The following is a 23,064-nucleotide window of genomic DNA, read 5'->3' on the forward strand; positions in this document are numbered from 1 at the left end:
GTGTTTCTCCAGTTGGTCCTGAAGTACTCCCTTGCCAGTCAGGATACCCACAATGAATATGCATGAAATTTGTGGATGGATAGCAGCACACATATTGCAACCCGAAATTTGCGTCCTTTGCAGTCTTACGCTGCCAGTGTCAAGCACCATAACACTTCTTAGGTATCATTTCATTGGTAACCTTCACGTCAATAGACCTATATCACAAGAATTGAAGGCTTATGATTTTCTCAACCAAACCTTCAGACTCCTGAGGCAGGCCCCTTTGGGGCCGAAACACGCTCGCGTTGAGTCTCATTGTGCAATAACAGCGACTGAGTACCAAGTCACCTTCGTTTTCTTGTTTATAGCAGTGTTTCCCTGGTTGGTCCTGAAGAACTCCCTTGCCAGTCAGGATACCCACCATGAATATGCTTGAAATTTATTTGCATGCTATATGAAAATTTATTTTATGTATATTCATTGGGGGTATCCTGAAAGCCTGACTTGCAAGAGGGTATGCCAAGACTGACTTAGGAAACACTGGTTATAGAATAGAGGCTTACAACAGTTATAGGTGTAACTACTATTTAGAGCTAATTAGCACTTGTTAAGGCCAATTTATTGACAGTTATGGTCAATTGAGCATCAGTTGAGACAATTAATATACATATTTAAATGACCCTATTCTATAACTTTGATTCTAATTGCATGCCTTTCTTTGGGCACCATTTATAGAATGAGGGGGCCTGTCTTCCTTCTTCTACATCATGATGTATCTTTTATCTCTTCTGTAAACACTCCATTTGACTTACCCATCTGCGGATCAGACTGATGCAGCTTCTGTAACCTTCCATTTCCACATATCTGTCCCTCAACTCAACGCTCAGCCTAACTAAAAAAAATGGAACCGATGAAAACTTGTGGAGAAATCCTTAGTATTTTTTGAGATTTGATACCGAGCCTGATTTCTACCTTCTAATAGTCCACAAGACTTTTTTGTATGAACTGTTGTTATAATACTGGTTGATGTTTGATAGTTCTTTTAGTCATAGTTACGGTTGGGACCACATCGTATTCGTTATTCCATATACGGTAATTGTGGCAGTATGTATGAATTTCCCCCTTCAGTTGTGCTTGACCTCCTCCAGCCCATTTCATCAATATAGGCACAAGAGCTCATTATATCTTCAGATCCTCAATCTGCACAGAGAGGGAGAGAGAGAGAGAGTTGAATTAGAGACTTTGCAGGGTCCACTGGGGTCTCTGAATGAATGACAGCACTTCCTTTCAGAGCATGTGTGTATTGTCAATATCATAGTGATGGTTATTGAGAATGCAAGGTGCAACTCTGAATGCACAGGACATTTCACCTCATGGGGGCCAACTTTTCAAAACTAGGGGGGTGCTCAACCCAACAAAAATTAGACAGTTTGCTCAATATTGGGAGTACTCAAGCACCCACAGAGCTAACTCCTATGCTTCACCTCACTATTTCAGTCAGGGAGACTTATCTGAGGAGACTCACTGCAGATGAATTATGCCCTCTACGTCTGCTTAAATAGAACAGAAACCCACTAAATAACTGCAAACAAGATAACATGCTGGATCCATAGGGATAAGTGGGTGCTGAATTTGAAAAAAACAAACTGAAGTGATGTTTATAGGGAATGATGAATCACTCTTAGCTGAAAGTGCAAAATGGGATGCTGCCTATTTCCTCTCATGTTAGAATGTTAGAGGTGCAATTAGATGCACAGCTTACGATGCAGACGTGCATTATGCATGTTATTACAGGTGTTTTCTTTCAATGAAGATTACTATCTAGAGTAAAATCGATGATGTCCATTGCTGATTTTCGGACAGTAGTAGAAAGTATGGTTGTAACAAAATTGGATTTCTGCAGTTCATTGTTGATGGGCGTTGTGAAAGTTAAGATTAGAGCACTGCAAATTATTTAGAACGCCACAGCAAAAATGATTAGAGGAGCTGCCTGGAATGAACATTTTCAGTTCAGCAATTAGTAAGGTAAAAAAAACAAAAAAAACCCAAATACAATGTAAGAAAATATTTGGAAAAGATGGAGATTACTGTAATATCTATAGATCTGTGATGCGGCTACACCTTGAGTACCATGTACCGTTCTGGTCATCCAGTGTCAAAAAAAACAATAAACATAACACTTTATTTAGGGCATAGAGAAGGTAGACAGGGACAAATTCTTCAGGCTGTGGGGAGCCTCAAGTACAAGGGGGCACTCGGAGAAATTGAAAAAGGACAGGTTTAGAACAAATGCTAAGAAGTTCTTTTTCACTCAGAGGGTGGTGGACACATGGAACGCGCTCCCGGAGGCTGTGATAGGCCAGAGCACGCTACAGGGGTTCAAGGAGGGTCTAGATAGGTTCCTAAAAGAAAAGGGGATTGAGGGGTACAGATAGAAGTAGAGGTAGGATATAGGACTAGTCAGTGACCACTTCACAGGTCATGGACCTGATGGGCCGCCGCAGGAGCGGACCGCTGGGCACGATGGACCTCTGGTCTGACCCAGTGGAGGCAACTTCTTATGTTCTTATGTTTATATCCTGCAAACACCTTACAGTTCTATGTGGTTCTCATAAAGAAAGGCTGTTACATATACAGTGAATTACAAATTTTAATAATATAAAAGTAAACCAGAATTACTCTCCCACAAACTGTCTAAACCAGTATACTGCAAACTGTGTGCCTCGACGAGACCCCAGTTAGGAAGAGCGGCGCTGGTGTCAGCTGACTGCTTATAGGATGTGCCTCTCACAGCGAGAGGCACGTCCAGTAGGCAGTCAGCCGGCGCCGATAACTCTCCTCCCCGCTGGCATCTCTCCTCCTCTTCCTGCACCTCCCCTCCTCCAGGATCCCCCACTGAAGTGACAGCTTTAGGGTCGCAGCCGGAGGGCCTCTGCGCATGTGTGCATGTCAATGCGATGATGTCACGCATGCATGTGAAGTCATCGTGTCAACATCCGCACACTTCTAGGTGCCTTCCGGCCGGGGCACCGGGTTTAGTGTGCCATCGGCTGAAAATTTTGCGGGATGCTGGTCTAAACAAATATGTTTTTAATAATTTTCTATAAAGCTGGTAAGACAAGGAAGTTTGTGTTAAAGGACCAAACTTTCTTCCCCAATATAGTGTGACTAGAAAAGAGACAGAGAAGGATAATCAAAATGATAAAAGGGATTGAACAGCAGGATGGAAAGGTTAGGGCTCTTTATCATAGAGAAGAGATGTCTGAAAGAGAGCTGATAGAAAGCCATGAAATCATGAATGGAATGGAGCAGGTAAACAGGGAACAGTTATCTTACCCCCATCAAATACTAAGATCTTTTGCAAGACTTATTGGCTTTGTGCAGTTCCATCTGAGGTGCCCACACTGCACTTTCATGAGCAAAAAAGCTCTCCGGTGTTGGAGAAAATAGATTGCAGGCATGAGAAAAAAGTATTTTGCAATTAGTCCCAGGCTGACCTTACCTGCCAGCAGTTCCTCAGTCTTTGTACTTTAATAAGTCACTTTGGGTATTTTCATGGACGCTAACGAGGCATATTTTATACACATCCTCTTGCTGCCCTTTTCCTATTATGTCACATAGAATCAGACTATGCAGTGTGCTTCTGAGCTTTTGTATAAAGTCAGGGTTGTAAATGAAATGTGAGCAAGCATTTTTAGCTCCTTGCCCTTAGATCGCGTTGCTATCACGCCTTGAGTAAGCTCAGTGTGTTTTACCTTACCTTCATTTCATGAATGGCTGATATCATCAGAGTGATTTTCTATATCTTAAAGGGAATAATGGGCCTCCGGTATGGTTTATCGAGGAAGAGAATGCATCCTGTAACGCAGAGAAGATCCAGCCCCAAATCCCTTATCATGCCAACCATTAGCCTAGTCTCTGATATTTTGTGCTCCCAAAAAGGCACTTTCTAAACTCAGGATAGCAATTAAAATATTCACCCTACCTTGATGAATAGTTCTTAATAACCACCTCCTTTCTAGTTTCCATTAACTCCGCTGACATTTGTTCTTATCGCAGAAAAAAAATGGAGGATGAAGATAAGCAAGAAACAACAATGAAGGTGACCAATAGGTGGTGCTCAATCTCTTTTACTGCGTTAGACTCGACACGATCGTGTTTTGGCTCTAACAGGGGCCTGCCTCAGGAGTCTTGTTGATGTACAGAGTCACATACTCCTATTTTTCATTGAGTTGACATTAAGCCATGGAAAACACCACCGCTTGTAAGGACAGTGTGTGCTGCTAACCGCACCAAATTAAAAGTGATGATAAGCATACAGTATGTAATAACATAGGTCTGCTGCAGTCTCCTGTTATTGGAAATACAAACTCAAAAACAAAAATAGATATGCAGAAGGGATTTTACACTCTTCTGCAATTAACCAGTCGAAAACAAACAACATTAGAGAAGGGATTAAAAACTGAAGTTAACGTCTAGCGTTCACAGGCTTACTGTAATTCCAGTGTCCCTGAAAGAGCTTTGGGTAGGCTTTCCGACTTGCGTAAAATGTTCTCTGCCCACTAAATTATTAACTGAATTTAAATTTTTTATGAACCCAACTTTATGTGCTTTGTGAACTTAAATATTCATACCTAGCTGCTGAGGGCTAAAAATGTTTATAAACACCATCACCCAGTCCGTGCTTGTTCCTTCTGTGCAGTTTCTAATGAAACTTTTCAAAATTTACTCTACTGTACCTTAGTAAACTATCCAGGTTAAAATTCAGGGCTCCTTTTATAAAGCCGCGATAGCGGTTTTCGCGCGCGCTTAGCGCATGCCGAATTGCCGCGTGCGCTAGATGCTAACACCAGCATTGAGCTGGCATTAATTCTAGCCGCGTAGCGTGGATTTAGCGTGTGCTAAAATGCTGCATGCGCTACAAATGCTATCGCAGCTTAGTAAAAGGAGCCCTAAGTGATAGTGGCAATTGTAGGGTTGGTTTTTTTTAACACTCTCCATGGCATTTAAAACATACCATTTTTATTTTGGAAATCTTTGATCCTGAGCAGTGCTAAAGATGTTATGTTTTTAATTTGTAGATTTATGCATAATTCTAATATTGTGATCCCTAGTTATTGACTAGTCATCTTATATTGTTTTCCGCAATGGACTATAAGTGGTATTGCATTGCATTATGGTATATATTCAGGATCACCATCTAGATCAGGGGTGTCCAACCTTTTGGCTTCCCTGGGCCGCATTGGCCGAAAAAAATGTTTCTGGGGCCGCACAAACGCTGCAGCAACACAGAGGAAGGAGCCAGCAAGACAGTAAACACCCGGGGGCAGCAGAGGAAAACACTGCATCGCCCTTGACTGGGGCCATACAAAATACTTCACAGGGCCGCAGGTTGGACACCCCTGATAGATAAACTAATGATGTGATTAATGGAAATGTTATTTGTATATTGTTATGTTTTATACAGTTTTTTTGGTGTTTGTATCTATGTTTGTTTTGTAATTTGCTTAGGTATGAGCAGAATATAAGTTTAAAAAAAAAATAAACTAAACTAAACTAATATAGGGCTCATTTTCAACAACGTAATACATCCAAAAAGTGACCTAAAAGGGCAGATACATGTTCTTCTTCTCAAACCTTTCTAATTCACTATTTTCAAAACTTATATTCTAGACAGATTTCTGCTGTTGATCAGTAGTTCATCTAAATCTCAAGGGGGTATGTTAGAATTTGTCCAGGGCAAGTTTGGATGTCTGGGGCTAGAACTGTTTAATCTAATATAATAAAACCCTTACCCGCGCATGCATAGTTGAAACAGCGTGATCCCTGCCACCATGATTTGTGCTTCAGTGGCCGTGTTCTATGTGCGGTACGTGCAGTGCATGCGCAGTGGTGGAGTCTGTGGCGGTTTGATTTGCGACACGTAAGAGGAGCCTGAAGCGCTAATTTTACTCATTGCTGACGTCACTTCCTGCCAACGGCTGTGTGAGACCCGGGAGGAGAGGGGAGGGGGGATGAGAAACGCTACTGATGGCTGGCCTACTACAGGGCAGGGGGAGCAGGGAAAGGGTGCTGCTGGACGGGGGGAGGTAAAAGGAAGGGAAAAGGGCTACTGCAAAACAGGGAGAATGGAATGGGTGCTCCTGGACAGGGGTGAGGTAAAAGGAAGGGAGAAGGGCTACTGCAGGACAGGGGGAGCAGGCAAGGGATGATGCACAGGGAAGGGGGGAATGTTGCTACTGCACAGAGAAGGGGGGAAATGCTGCTGCTGCTGCTGCTGTACAGGGAAGGGGGGAATGCTGCTGCTGCTGCTGCACAGGGAAGTGGGGGGGGGGGAGAGGGAAAGGGGGCCAGGGAGCAATCTTGGTTTGCTTTGGGGGGGGGAGACAGAAGGGGGCCATGGAGAGAGAAAGAAAGACAGGCAGGCAGCTTATGAGAATGAAAGACAGACACACAGAAAGACAGCAGGCAGGGAGAGAGACAGAAAGAAAGAAAGACATACAGGGGGCCAAAGAGAGAGAGATAGACAGAAAGAAAGACAGACAGCGGGAGGGAGAGAGATAGAAAGAAAGAAAGATAGACAGTGGGAGGGAGAGAGACAGAAAGAAAGGAAGAAAGACAGGGGCAAGGAGAGACACAGAAAGAAAGACAGACATATATTCTAGCACGCGTTAATGTAGTGGGCTTAAACACTAGTAATGAATAAGTGCTAAAAAGGCACCGAAACTGACCAGACTACCACTGGATGGATGTAAACATGATCCCCCTCCAACATTCCCCCAGTAGTCATTGACCCTTTCTCACCCCCCAAAGATGTGAATGAAATGATACATACCTGCCTGTATGATAGCTTCAGATGTTATGTCAAGTCCTAGTAGAAACAGAGAAACATGGTGGCAGATAAAGGCCAAATGGCCCATCCATTCTGCCCATCCGCAGCATCCACTATCTTCTTATCTCCCTAAGAGAGCCCTTGTGCCTGTACCATGCTTTCTTGAATTAAGACACAGTCTTTGTTTCCACCACCTCTACCGGGAGACTATTCCATGCATCTACAACCCTTTCTGTAAAAAAGTATTTCCTTAGATTACTCCTGAGTCTATCACCTCTTAACTTCATCCTATGCCCTCTCATTCTGGAGCTTTCTTCCAAATGAAAAAGACTCACCTCATGCACATTTATGCTACATAGATATTTAAAGGTCTCTATCATATCTCCCCCTCTCACCTTTCCTCCAAAGTGTACCTATTGAGATCTTTAAGTCTGTCCCCATAAGCCTTATGATGAACACCACCAACCATTTTAGTGGCCTTACTCTGGACAGACTCCATCTTGTTGATATCTATTTGAAGGTGCGGTCTCCAGAATTGTACACAATATTCTAAATAAGCTCTTACCAGAGTCTTATACAGGGGCATCAATACCTCCTTTTTCCTACTAGCCATATGTCTCCCTATGCACACTAGTATCCTTTTAGCTTTCACCATCACCTTTTCAACTTATTTGGCCACCTTAAGATCATTACATACTATAACCCCCAAGTTCCGCTTCCTCCATGCACAAAAGTTCTTCAACCCCTAAACCGTACCATTCTGTTGGATTTTTGCAGCCCAAATACATAACCATGCATTTCTTACATTAAATCTTAGCTGCCAAATTTCAGACTATTCTTCAAGCTTTGCTAGGTCCTTCCTCATGTTATTCACACTATCAGGCGTGTCTGTTCTCTTTGCAGATTTTGGTATTATCCACAAAGAGGCAAATTTTACCTGGCAGCCCTTCAGCATTATCACTTACAAAAATGTTAAAAAGTATAGGGCCAAGAACTGAAGCTTGAGGCACACCACTGGTAACATCACTTTCCTTAGAGCAATCTCCATTGACCACTGCCCTCTGTCATCTTCCACTCAACTAGTTCCTGAGCCAGTCCATCACTTTGGGGCGCATACTCAGGGCACTCAGTTTATTTATTAGACACCTGTATGGAACAGTGTCAAAGTCTTTGCTAAAATCTAAATATACCACATCTAACACACTCCCTCTGTCCAATTCTCTGCTCACCTAATCAAAGAAATTGATTAGATTTGTCTGATCAGACCTGCCGCTAGTGAATCCATGTTACTTTGGGTCCTGTAATCCACTGGATTCCAAAACTGCACTATTCTCTGTTTTAAAAGTGTTTCCATTCATTTACTTACCAGCCTGTAGTTCCTTAATTCTTCCTTACTTCCACTTTTGTGGAGAGGGACCACATCCGCCCTTCTCCAGTATCATTCCTGACTCTAGAGAAGCATTGGAGGAGTTGTACTAATTGTTAATCCACTGGATTCCAGAAACTGCACTATTCTCAGTTTTAAAAGTGTTTCCATTCATTTACTTACCACCAAAATCAGACTTACCAGCCTGTAGTTCCTTAATTCTTCCTTACTTCCACTTTTGTGGAGAGGGCCAAATCCACCCTTCTCCAGTATCATTCTTGACTCTAGAGAAGCATTGGATGAGTTCTACTAATTGTTAATCACTGGAATTCTGTAAACCTGGATCATTACCATCCTCAGGATTAAGACTAAACTCAAAGTTAAAAGGTTAATAAGAGTACGTACTCAGTGAAATAAGTGCAATATAAAACAATAGTGATAACAGGGAATCTCCTTGGAATATGCCTCACTGGATATTGATGTTAGGGATAACAAATTGTCCATTTTCATACTTCAAAAGAAGTGGGGTTTTCATGGTGAATTTGATATACTCAATCAATCTGGAATTTATTATGTACATTTCCAGTTAATTTATTATCCAAGATCATGGAATGCTATCAAATTCTTCCTTATAGTCAATTTACCATATACTGAAATTTTTGCTTTTCTTAGCATTGTCCATGATGGCTTTACTCAGCATTAACTGATTTTGGGTTCCATATGTGACCTTCTTATTACCTTTCTGCTCCATTGCCACAACGTTATTGGAGTTGATATCATATATCATATATACTATCAGTATCTACTACAGTGAATAGATTATACATTATAGATAGACAAGCTATGGGTTTCATAATCAAAACAGAAATACGTCTAAAATTCCATCCAAAAGTGACCATATAACTACTTCAGACACAAAGTACAGACCCACACACACTCCCCCAGTGATCACTGCCCTCCCCCCCCCACCCCACTGCCATAAAAATTGGAATAAAAACGTACATACCTGCCTCCAGAACATCAGCACTTGGCAACTTGGCATAGGAAAGCCTAGTAGAGCTGCACAAAGGTGGCTTAAGTAGTCTGGGGGGCTAGTGAACAATAGAGAGGAGGACCCAGGTCCATAAGCCACTCTAACTACTGCATTCCATGATGAAACATATGTACCCACCAACCCCCCACCCCCAGAATCCTATTGTACTGCCATATAGGTGGCACCTGCAGCCATAAGGACTATTGGGGTGGTAGACAGGTGGGTCTAGTAAGTTTTGGGGGGGCTCTCCATAACCGGCAAGGGAGTTGTCATGAGATGTTTATGTGGCACCATTTTTGTGAAGTTCACAGCAGTGCCCTGTAAGGTGCTCCACTACTCTGTTGCAATGTCTGGGTGGCCAGTGCATCACTTTGCTGGCCCTCATACATCCAAAAGGTCTTGTTCTAGGCATTTTTGACTAGGCATTTTTGACTTGGATGAATTTTTGGACGAGAATGAGGTATAATGATAGGCAACTTAGCGGTCTGGACAATCAAACAGCTGCATATACAAGTAGACAATTCTCAAAAAAAATATATATTTTAGACCGTATTTTTCAAGAATAGACTTTTGACATGTCCGTTTTGGGCAACTGGCGACTTAGGCCCAAAACGGACTTAGATGTATTTTTTGATCATGTCCTTCCATGGGTCTATAATTTTTGGGAACATTACTTGCAACTCCGTTTGGAAGAAGAAATGTTTTCCCCATTATTAACTATTGTGGTATTATGTTTGACTGACTGGCTAACTGATTTTTGCAATCTAAAGTTTTGGTGGAGTGATGACTGTTTTAACTAAACATTGGTCACTCCATCTGGGCTAGGTCTCTTCCAGTCTGGGGCTATTTTTAACCTGTAGTCTAACATTTTTGTTGTTATCTGAGGCCATTCCACAACATTTATGTTTTTCCAACATTTCCCAGATGTAGAGCAGTCATTCTGCTTCTTGGTTGTACTCTACAGGGTTTTGTTGTTTTTTTAATTTATTTAGCATTTCAAATTATCATTACATACACAATGATAAGGAAATACTGAAATACAATATTATCAGTACAAGCTGATCTAAGCAAAAAAAACCAAAAAACCCCACAAAAGTAATGCTTCATCTCATATAGTTCACGATAGGAGGGGGAGACAAGAAAACAAACCCCTGGGGGCAGGGAAATATCATATTAAACGTTGAGGAAAAAAGCAGTTAACATCCTTCCAGTCTTTTAACACCACAAAACATCATGATTCAATCTGGATGTATAGAGTTCCCTTTACTTTCTAAAAAGAAACCTAATTGGGCAGGTTCAAAAAATACATATTTATTTCCCTGAAGGGAAACGAAACACTTACAGGGAAATCTTAACTGAAAAACTGCCTCTAAAGAAATCACTTTTGTATGGTATGTTAGAAATTTTTTTCTTCTATATTGTGTCCATTTTGAGATATCAAGGAACATGTATACCCTTTCTACTAAATAGGATACTTGTTTCAAATTAAAGTACAATTTCAGCAACATTTCCTTATCCTGAAGAAACACAAGAGAGGCCAATAATGTAGCCTGAGCCTCTATTTCAATATCAGATGATTGTAATATATCTAAAAACACCTTAGGCCTTATCAGTGCTGCTGTATGCCCAGATCTGAAAGGGGCATTTTAGGGAATTTGGGCTCACCTAGACTTAGTCGTACTGCAAGTAAAACCGAAAGTTTAACGAGACTGCCTAGACGGAACTTATACGTAGTGACTTAGGCGATCTGCACATGCTCAAGGCCTTCTGGCTCTTGTTCTCTCTGAGAATCTCAGAGAGAGGCGGGAGCCAGAAGGCCTTGAGCATGCGCAGATGCTCAAGGCCCAGTCCAGCAAGCAGCATGATCTTCGGGCACCAGCACCTCTTGTGGGTTGGTGCTGTGTACCGGTGCCAGATGGGAGTAAGGCTTCAGTTTGGGTGAGTGGGCGCGAGGGGGGGGGGGGTCAATGCTGGTTCACGGGAGGGCGGTGTTTGCAAGCCAGGGGGGGTGATGTCGGTTCACGGGGGGATGTGGAAGCACACCAGTGGCCTTGGGGGGGTCTTTTGGGGATGTGGTGTCGTGGGTTGGGGTGGAGCAGCGCCAGTGACTGCGGGGGAGGAGGTAAAACCAATCAAGTGAGTTTCCCTTACTTCCTATGGAGAAACTCACTTTGATATACGAGTAATTTGGTTTACGAGCATGCTTCTGGAACGAATTAAGCTCGTAAACCAAGGTTCCACTGTATATATATATATATATATATATATCACAAAAAGTCAAAAGTGGATTAATAGATCCATTGAAAAGAAAGTATATGAAATATTGACAAAGTAATGAGAGCTGCAGCATTTTCTACCTAAGAGATCCTTTTATTAAGCTATTAGCTAAATGCTAAGGCATTCATTATATTCTATGGGTGCCTTAGCATTTAGCTTATGCTAAATAGGTTAGCGCACCTTAATAAAAGGACCCCTAATTGTTTATGATGCCTACCAGAATCCCAGCCACTAACTAGAAGCCCCCCATCTTCCTAACTACCAACATCCTTATTATTCAGATGTGCGCTAGATGTGGTATATTTAGATTTTAGCAAAGCCTTTGACAGTGTTCCACACAGACATGTAATAAATAAACTGAGTGCCCTTGGGATAGACCCCAATGTGACAGGCTGGGTCAGAAACTGGTTGAGTGGAAGACAACAGAGGGTAGTGGTCAATGGAGATCGCTCTGAGGAAAGGAATATGACCAGTGGTGTGCCTCAAGGTTCTGTTCTTGGGCCTGTTCTTTTTAACATTTTTATAAATGATATTGCTGAAGGGTTGTTGGGTAAGATTTGCCTCTTTGCGGATGATACCAAAATCTGCAATAGAGTAGACGCCAAGGATGGTGTGAATACCATGAAGAAAGACCTGGCGAAGCTTGAAGAATGGTCTGAAATTTGGCAGCTAAAATTTAATGCTAAGAAATGCAAGGTCATGTATTTGGGCTGCAAAAACCAGAGGGAATAGTACAGTTTAAGGGGTAAAGAACTTATGTGTACGATGGAAGAGCGGGACTTGGGTGTGATTGTATGTGATGATCTTTTTTTTTAAAAAAAAATCTTTATTCATTTTTAAACTTATAATAAGTGTGATAACATATCCATACAAATAATCAAGTTTCAAGTTTCAAGTTTCAAGTTTAATATGTTTTTGATTAATCGCTTCATCTAAATTCGAAGCGATGTACAATATAATAAAATACAATGTAAAAACAGAATCATAGAAGGTATTACTCACAGGGTTAACAAACAAATTTGACGAAACTGGAGACAAGAGGAAAGTATGGGGAAAAAGTTACATTTTAAATAAAAAGAATAAACATAAAGGGAAAGCACATAAGGGAGGGATAATGATAATAATTTTAAAAAGATAAAATTTAGTAAGAGAGTAAAATTGGAAATGAAACTCGAAAGAAAACTTTATCATAAATATATCACTTAATAATCAACAATGATACATATAATATTCTCTTATCTCCCCCCTCTCCACCCTTATCTATCATATAATCAATACTTATACAACATGTAACAATAAAAATACCCTCCCACCCCATAATTGAACTTGAAAATTTAAGGGAAACAAGATTTTTCTAATCATTACAATACTTTGTTAATGGCTCCCAAATATCTTGAAATTTCCTGAAACAACCCTGTTGTATTGCAATAAGTCTCTCCATTTTATAAATATGACATAAGGAGTTCCACCAAAAATTATAATTTAATCTATTCCAATTTTTCCAATTATATGTAATTTATTGAATGGCAACCCCAGTCATTATAAGTAATAATTTGTTATTATTTGTAGATATCTGACTTTTTGCTCTCATTGCCATACCAAACAGCACAGTATCATATGATAATGCCACAGGGTTATCTAATAAACAGTTAATTTGGTCCCAAATTGATTTCCAAAAATTCATAATGAATGGACAATAGAATAATAAATGATCTAAAATCCCTGCTTCGAGATGACAGTGCCAACATTCATTAGACTTAGAGCTATCCAATTTTTGTAAACGAACAGGGGTCCATAAAGCTCTATGTAACAGAAAAAAACAAGTTTGTCTCATGGATGCCGACACTGTACATCTCATCCTCCAAGACCAAGTTTGTGGCCATTGAGACGCATTAATTTGATGCTTAATCTCAATGCTCCAAATGTCTCTCAGACCTGTATTTGGTTTTTTCTTAATAAGTCCAGTTAATAATTTATACCACTGAGTGGCCTGGTGACCCAAGAAGTCTGTCTGAAAACATAGGAACTCTAGACTATATTGATTATTAAGGTTTTTCCAGTCAGGGAACCCCGCCTGAATGGCATGCTTCAGTTGCAACCATCTAAAACTTTCTGATTTAGTAAGGCCATATTTGTGCTGCAACTGTGAAAATTCAAGCATTTTACCATTAGAAATAACATCCTCTAAAATACGTATTCCTGCTATCATCCAATGCTTCCAGACAAGTCTTTCTCTGCCAATTTGAATCTTGGAGTTCACCCAAATAGATTGATTTGTAGATTTGTGAATTGGAATATTTGTTAAATTACTTATGTACCGTAATGTTTTCCATGTATCAGCTAATATGCTATTATCTTTACTATAACTAGGCATTTTGATACTGAGCACATGACAAAGGCGTAATGGAGACATGAGTTGCCATTCTAGCCATAACCAATCTGGAAGTTTTTCCATGAGCTCTGGGAGGACCCAATACATACCATGGCGTAAAATATAGGTTTGATGATACCTATATAAATTGGGAAAATTTACCCCTCCCTCTGAAATTGGTCTTTGTAAAGATACCAAGGCCACTCTAGGAGTTTTACCTAGCCAAATAAATTTTATAAGAATACTATTTAACTTTTTATAAAAGGACCCCTGAAAATAAACCGGCAACATACCCAACTGATAACAAACCACAGGCAAGATCATCATCTTTATAGTTTGGATTCTCCCCCACCATGAAAGATGTAAAGGATTCCATTGCTCACACAATTCTGCAGTGGCGTACCAAGGGGGGGCGGGAGGGGCGGTCCGCCCCAGGTGCCAGCCCTGAGGGGGTGCTCCCAGCCTTGCCATTCAGTCCCCCCACCCCCAAAGGACTGCTCGCCCCACTGACCTTCCTGCACCACCTGTGAAGCAGCCCGCAGCAGGATCATGACGTCAGCGATCCCTGAGCTGCTTGGGCGCTGCTTCCTGCGCCGCGGTCCCACCCCCTCCTCTGACATCAGAGGAGGGGCGGGACCGCGGTGCAGGAAGCAGCGCCTAAGCAGCGCAGGGATCACTGACATCGCGATCCTGCTGCGGCTGCTTCATAGGTGCTGCAGGAAGGTCAGTGGGGCGAGCGGTTCTTCAGGGGTGGAGGGGGACTGAACGGCAAGGCCGGGAGCATAGGTAGTGCTGCTTCATAGGTGGTGCGGGGAGGCTAGGGGGGCGAGCGGTCCTTTTGGGAGGAGCGGGCGGGCAGGCAGGCAGGCTTTCAAGGGGGAGGGGGGTGACAGGCAGGCAGGCCTTCAAGGGGGGGGACAGGCAGGCCTTCAAGGGGGGAGGCAGGCCTTCGGGGAGGTGTGCAGACCTTCAAGGGGGAGGGACAGGCCTTCAAGGGGGGGCAGGCAGGCCTTCAAGGGGGGGCTGATTCCCATCACGTTCCGTTATACATGTGAATCCATATTGTACATATTCGTCCAACCACTTTCGTATTTTGCTCGACATAGTTAGTAAGGGATTAAAATATTAAGATAGGTATCACACGACGTACCATCACAACAGTTACAATTCGACTACTGTGCGCATCAAATCCCCTGCAGCACAGATAGGCCAAGCGATGTTGCGTGATCACCTGCAGCCAATTATGGACAAGCGGGGCGTATCATCACGAATCATAAGCGCTTCGGTCACGTTCAATCATCTATCAGTTAAATCACAAATTTTGATCAGGAATTGATTGATGTATATAAGGCGTTAGTTACAGATTGATAGATCAAGAAACCGAGTACACGATCAGTCTTGATCAAAATCACTGAATAACTGATAGATGATTGAACGTGACCGAAGCGCTATATGAGTCGGAGGTGTGTTTTGACCTCCGCCGAACCCGCGAGACTGACTCACCGAACCCCTGGGGTTCGGTCGAACCCAGGTTAAGAACCACTGGTCTAGTGCATACTCCCAATCCTCCCATGCCATTTCTCCTTAAAATCAAACACTAACTCCCATGGCACAGACCAGACTCTCCAATCACAATTGCCCACCTCCAACAGAGACCCAATCCATGACAATACCAGAATCCCATAACCAACACCTCCAACATCTCCTTTTTGAAACTAGGCCTCCCTTATCTAAATCCTGTCCCTACTAACAGAAAAACCCACCTCCCACACTCCAACATGCTCCCCGATTCCCCCTCTCGGACTTACCAGGGGGCTGCATAGTTGGTCCAGTGGCCCAGACAGCCAGTGGTGGGCAGTCATGGCTATCAGGGAATTCAGTGAAGGCCTCGACTGTGACTGCTGGCTCTGCAGTGCTCTGGCTCCTTCTTACCTACTGGCTCCTCTTCTGTGCCGGCAGACACAGTCCTGAGCATCGTGTCGGCATCATGCAGTCTTTCTAGTCCAGTCTCTGATATCCTGATATCAGGGAATTCTCTCCTGGACACAGAATCCCCTCAGGCTGACTGGCTGACCAATCAGAAGCTTGCAAAGTATTCCGGGCTTCTCCTCCATAGTGTACTGCCATCCTTCGGCACAGCAGCATCAGGGATTCAGAGCCAGGATTGAATCTTTCATTTTTAAAACTGTTTTATTGAAATTTTCATAATACCATATAAACAGGAAAAGAAATAACAGGTCTTGAAGTATATACATAATTGAATATACAAGGTAATAATGACCAAATAAGAAGTGACGTGTAGAGGCATGAACCAGAACTATAAATCATGCCCTCTAGCCTGCACAGTAAAACATATAATAACCAGAAAGTAGAGTCTTGCATTTGTAGAGTACACCTTTGCAGCAGAGAGGGGTTGAAAACAGAGAGAAGCATTAGATTCTTGACAAAAGTGGGAAAGTGGCAACACCCTATAACGGAAATGTGAAGGTGATTATACAGTAAATTTAAGTGTAATCATGTAAAGCCCTCTGCTAAGGGTAGCCAAATCTTTTCAATATTGGATCTCCTAGGCCAGGGGTAGGCAATTCCGGTCCTCGAGAACTGGAGCCAGGTCAGGTTTTCAGGATCGCCACCATGAATATGTACGAGATGGATTTGCATGCACTGCCTCCTTAAGATGCAAATCTATCTTGTGCATATTTATTGTGGATATCCTGAAAACCTGACCTGGCTCCGGCTCTCGAGGACTGGAATTGCCTACCCTTGTCCTAGGCGAGCAAGAAGTTGCCAGATATTCACATCTGTGGGTTAACATTATAGTAGCGCACTAAAAAATAGAGTTGAGGAGATTAGCAAATTTCCAATTTGAGAGAATCATTTGAATGGACAATACGATTAAGACAGGGGTGTCAAAGTCCCTCCTCGAGGGCTGCAATCCAGTCAGGTTTTCAGGATTTCCCCAATGCATATGCATGAGATCTATTAGCATACAATGAAAGCAGTGTATGCAAATAGATCTCATGCATATTCATTGTGAAAATCCTGAAAACCCGACTGCATTGTGGCCCTTGAGGAGGGACTTTGACGCCCCTGGATTAAGATGTCAAATAATTTTTTCTGGTCAGATGTCAATTAGTCAGGGAGAATGATGGATCTGAAAATGAGTATCTTGAAAGATAGTTCTGAAAATATAGGTAGGCAACTACAGATGTGTTTCCAAACTGTGGACCAGAATGGTTGTATATTGGGGCAAGAAAAGAACATATGCTTGAAATCTCTGAGATCAGAAAGACAAAGCCAACAAAGATTAGAGTTTGAGAGTCCAGCTCTGTGTAATTTGCTTGGGGTCCAGAAGGCTTTATGAAAGAAAAAATAGAGAGCTTGCATAAGGTTAGTGGATAGAGTGAATCTATAAGATTTCGTGAAAAGCTCAGCCCATTGAGCATTAGTACTGTTCCATGAGGAAGTGCCAGACCAGGACTGAATCTTAAAGACGTTTTTGTTTGCTGGTTTGTTTTAATTTGATTGGTTGAACTGGTAGAACTTCTGAGCCTATCCAACCAATCAAATTAAACCCAAAAAAACAACATCAACAAAAAACACCTGCCTTTGAGATTCACTCCAGGCTCTGAGTCCTCTAAAGCAGGATGCACTGTATTACTATTTAAAAGGGGTTTTCAAAAAAAACCTTCAGTCACTTTTCCTCACTGGAAAGAATACCAGGAGTTCGAAATAGTATACAAATTAAGTTTTATTACATAAATATAGTATTTTTAGCCATAATCATTAATTAAGTACAGAGTTTGAATCAATACGTTACCGGTTATTGCATCATCACTCCGTCGGGGGACCATGATCAGGAGGCTTATTCAATATGTCATCACACAGCTCGTCAGCAGTGGAAAAGTCCCTAGCTTTTTTTCAGGGAAAGCACCATTTATATTGTACTTTTTACCCATCCCCTCCTTTTGGGTTGGATAATCAGACGCGTGCTAATCGCATGCTAAGATGATGTTTACCAATCAGTAGGTGTTAAAAACATCTGGCCTTACTCGTGAGCTGATTACCCATCCCCTCATTGTGGATTGGATAATCAGACGCGTGCTAAACGCATGCTGATCTGTGATTACCAATCCGCATGTGTTAAAAACACCTAGCCTGACTCGTGCTAATCGCATGCTGAGCTGATGTGCTTCTGTGATCACCAATCAGTATGTGTTTACGACTTGTTTTCATAGTACTTGTGTTTTCCCTGTAACAACTGCCACGTATCCAAGGCAATCTCACTCAATATTAATATTCCTCACATTCCATTCGTTTCTCATTTGTATCACATGCACTTACAGACACAAAGATTTGGAATATGCTGTCACTGGCTTTTAAGTCTTGATTTTCGCTTTTATTCTGGTAAGTGCTCCTGGAATTTAATTTTATTTCTGGGATATTGTTTTCAGTGATTTACATATTTATAAATTAGAACATCAGCTTTGGCTCACTGTTCTTTTACTCTGACTATAAAATAATTGGCATAGACAGAGAAAGGTATCACCGCTATTCTAGCCAGTGGTGACTATTTGGGGTAGGAAAAGCCTAAGAGATTATGGAGCTGTGTTGTTTCTTTGAAAAAGAAACTCTCTCATGCTTTCAATTTCAATTTTTCTTTTTTATGTATCAAAAAATTACTTTCAACACTGTAAATAACTGTCTATTAAATATTTCAAAACTATTCGTACCATATTCACTACATAACTGATAGGGTCAGTAGTGAAAACTCATTGCTATATTTCAAAAATCACGTATCGTAGTCTCCCAGATTGGCAACATTTATTTTATCTTTTTTTTTTTTTTTAATTGTTTAATAAAATCGCACGAAACTATTGTGGAAAAAAAAGCAGACCTTTTTCTGCAGAGGAATACGTAAATAAATAAGGAGTCCTTTTACTAAGGGCTCCTTTTACGAAGGTGCGCTAGCGTTTTTAGCGCATGCACCGGATTATAGCGTGCGCTAGCCAAAAAACTACCGCCTGCTCAAGAGGAGGCGGTAGCGGCTGGTGCGTGCGGCATTTTAGCGCATGCTATTCCACGCGTTAAGGCCCTAATGCGCCTTCATAAAAGGAGTCCTAAGATGCGTTAACTGATTTAGCACACGCTAAACGATTTAGCACATGCTAACCGATTTAGCACATGTTAAAGATTAGCATGTGCTAAATGCTAAGGCGCCCATAGAATATAATGGGTGGCTTAGCATTTTGCACATGTAGGGCAGGATTAACCAATAGGCCAAGTAGGCACGTGCCTAGAGCCCAAAATGGTCAGGGGGGCCCGATGAAGGAGGGCATCAACATTGTTTTTTCCAAACGGCGATGAGCCCCTCCAGCATCGATCGGCAATGCGGGCCCCCCCGATCAGCAACGCACCCCCCCCCATCGATGGAAAGTAAGACAAGCAAGCAACGCGGGTAAGAAAGGCAACGGGAACTGTAATTGTGCAAGCGGTGCTGCTTGCCCAAAGCTTCCCTCTGACGCAGCTTCCTGTTTCCGCCTGGGCACATGGTGGGGTGGGGCAGGGCGGGGCAGGGAGCCCAGTGTACTTGTGTGCCTAGAGGCCCTCGACGAATTAATCCTGCCCTGTGCACATGCTAATCTTTAGCACACGCTAAAATGATTTGCACACGCTAAATCAGTTAGCACACCTTAGTAAAAGGACCCCTAAATCTTGGAAAGCTTCTATACAGGGCAAGCAGAGATCAGTGTGGGCAGCGCTGTCACATCCAGCCCTGGCGGCTTTTGCCTCTGTGTATGTGGTGTGTATACGGGGCTGGCTGAGGGAGGACAAGGCAGTCCTGGGCTAGCGTGAGTCCCAGCACCCGGCCATGGTAAGTCTCCGCCCCCCACCCTCCATCCCTGAGGGCCCCCGCATGCCCTCCCCTAGCCTGCTCTGCACATTTGCCCCAGATGCTCATATTTTGATTGGATTAGAAGTCCTTTATTAAATAACCATTAAAAAACACAGAAAAGACACTGCTTCTCAGCATCTCCTTAGTCCTGTGGTTAATAAGGCTTATAATCCTGGACAGCTCAAAATCCTGGACAATTATTGGGTATAAATATTTAATAAAACATTTTCAATCAGATAAAAGGGGCTGTGCTCAGTGAATCTTCTTGTGGAGTTGTAAAGAAAAATGTCTAAAAGGATCAGACTTTATCGATGGAATCAGCTCCCTGTAACCCCCCAAAATACTCCAAAGGAGATTTAAATTAAATGACTGGATAATAGATCTTTGAAGTCAAGGAGGAGGAAACTTGCTGACCCACATGAAAGGCTCAGTAATTGCTTGCAGCCATCTGTCTTGCCATCACTGTATCATTTGCTTTTTTTTTTCTTCTTCTTCTTCTTCTATTCCATATCAGACAAAAGCACTCACTGTTTAGACACTTCTGGTTTTATTTCAAAGCTAGTTTGATCAGTCATGACATCTGAGGGTAAGCAAAGCTTATCCTATCAATCATTAGTCAGCTCTCATATAATGCTTATGAGCTTTGCAGTAATTTCCAGTAGAGAAATGTTGCTTTTTAATCTTTAAAAGTCTTCACTTGACACTCTGAATTATCACTGTCCAGTCAGAAAGATAATTAACTTTATTATTTAAATAATATCTTTCATGACCTGCCTTTATCATTAAAAAATCAACAGCACCTATGCAAATGGAATGATTTTGAACTTTTTTGAATGAGAACTTTAAGTCCAAGCACATTGATGCTGGTTTTTTTTGCTATTTATAGTATTTGGATGGTGAAAACATTTTGTAAGATGAACTATTTTAGTATTTCTATGAACTGGAATGGCTTTGTGTGTATATGAGAAATTAATGTGTGAGATGTGCAAGAATTATATATGAATTGTTTAATAAAATATTTAATTGGTATGATCATATTTATGATATAGTGCATAATTTAATATATCTAGCTCTTTTTGGTGTATATGCAATGAATATCCATGAGATCTATTTGCATGCAGTGCCTCCATTGTATGCAGATAGATCTCATGCATATTCAGTATGGAAATCCTGGAAACCCAATCTGGCGACAGCTGAGATTGGACACCCTTAGTTCAACACATCTACTGAACACTCTACTATAAATGTCATCACACCCCACTGCTGCTTGGGTTAGCACCTAATTCCAACATGGCACCAATGATTCCCTAGTGGTAGTCTCATGGTACAATCGCTAGGGTCATCCTTCGAACTAAAAGAGATATCTCCTTTCAATCACAACAATGTGTTCCATTACACCTAGATAGTAAATGTGACTGGCTAAATAAGATGGGTCTCCTGGCAAATGTCCACTATCATATTCTGTGATTCCAAGAACAAAATCAATTCTTCCTAACTTCTTTGTACAGTACTCTTGCCATATGAAATATTTATATTATACTACTGCAGATATTTTTTTCCCAGAAGCTATCATTCTCTTTCATTATTTCTCAAGATGTTCTCCTGATTTATTTTGTTGTCTTCGGTGAACTTAATATTCTTCTATTTAATGTTCTTGTGTCCTCTTATTTTCTTCATGAAATTTCATTACACCTCTTCACTAATATATTTTCTTAAAAAAATAACTGATCTTCTGCGTGGCACTCATTAGCAAGGGAATAAAAGGCACATGCATCTCCTAATTTTTATAATTCACAGTATCTTCTTCCATATAAATTTAAATGGATACAGTAATATCCGTCATCAATAAAGCTTGCATTTAAAACAGAATATAAGAATTTGTCTGGATACTTCTGTACAATAGAAGTTTATCTGCTTGTATTGTTATAAATACTCAGTAATGTATGCTCACATTTCTTTTCCATAGAATATTATGTATTAAAAATTATAAAGGTACTGAGAATCAGTTCTTTATTCATAAGTCTAACCCCCTGTTTTACTAAGGTGTGCTATGCGTTTTAGCGCATGATAAATATACGCGCATGCTAACCGCTAATGCGTCTATAAACTAACACACACACGTTAGCATTTAGCACATGGTTAGTGCACGCTAAAACGCTTAGTGCACCTTTGTAAAAGGAGCCCTAAATGTATAAATTCATTACTTCTAGTAATTATTGACTAACAATGTAAAAGTGTTTTGCCATTTATTTATTTGGTATTGGGGGTCTTTTACTAAGGCATGCTAACATGCCCATCTAATATAATAAAATGCTAGGCCACGCATGCGCACTAAAAAAAAACGTGTTCCCTGATCTGTCGCGAAAAGACGAGTACACATGCGCGGCCCCGGATCGCAAGAGGAGCTGCAGCGGCGGCTTTCAACTAAAAAAAAAAAAAAAAAAAATTACACAGCTGGGGTAGCCGCTCTCACCCGACTCTCACGGTGAGGCTGAGCGCTGGCGGCCGGCGAACCCTAATTGCGGCGGCGGCTTTCAACTACAAAAATAAAAAAAAATTACTCAACTATGCGCATGCGCGGTTACTACCTACGTCACACATGGCAATTCAGCTGGGGCAGTCGGGGCCTCCCACGCCGCGCCCAACCCGTTCATACAACTTTCGCAAAGGGGGGGAGGAAGGGCCTTTGAGACCGTCCGCGACAGCCCCCGCACCCTCCCTCCTCTGAACGTGAGAGCGAGCGTGCGCCCACAGGGAGGACACGGGGAGATACGCACTGCACTGGCAGGGGGTTGGAGAAGCGGAAGAGGAGAGACCGGTCTCCGAATGCGTGTGAAGAGAGGGGGGCTCTTGGAGTGTGAGGCCAGCGGAAGACGTGTGACACTCCCCCTGTGCTTCCCTCCCCCTTCTCCCCCGAAAAACAACTTCCGAGGGAAAACACAGTGCGACTCATTCAGTTCAGTATATTTAACCTGCTGGACTTGGCTAATGCTGCATAAACACCAACCTCACCTTCTCCTCAAATTGACAGGGCTCATTCACTACCCAAATACCTCCCTTCACACTCATCCAGTATGCTTCCGACCCAGACTTCTCCCCTCCTCCCACTACGCATTTATTACTCGCCAATGTCTTAGCAAACTCACTAATCATTCCATACAGTCTCTCCCAATAATTAATGTTCCCACTAACCCAATTCCGTTCCTCTCTCCATCTGATTCACACTCTCCCAATCCCTCCATCCACACTTATTTTCCAACCACTACTCCTGATCACACACTCTCTCTCAGTATGATCCAGATTCTCT

At 41.9% G+C, this 23,064-nt stretch overlaps 1 long non-coding RNA gene across 1 annotated transcript in view; it reads left to right on the top strand.

Moving 5' to 3' along the window:
- LOC117363155 overlaps positions 1–23,064 on the top strand; it is an 89,773-nt gene that overhangs the window by 46,291 nt on the left and 20,418 nt on the right. The window lies entirely within an intron of this gene.

The sequence above is a fragment of the Geotrypetes seraphini genome, chromosome 6 (assembly GCF_902459505.1).
Source record: "Geotrypetes seraphini chromosome 6, aGeoSer1.1, whole genome shotgun sequence".
Taxonomy (NCBI): Eukaryota; Metazoa; Chordata; class Amphibia; order Gymnophiona; family Dermophiidae; genus Geotrypetes; species Geotrypetes seraphini.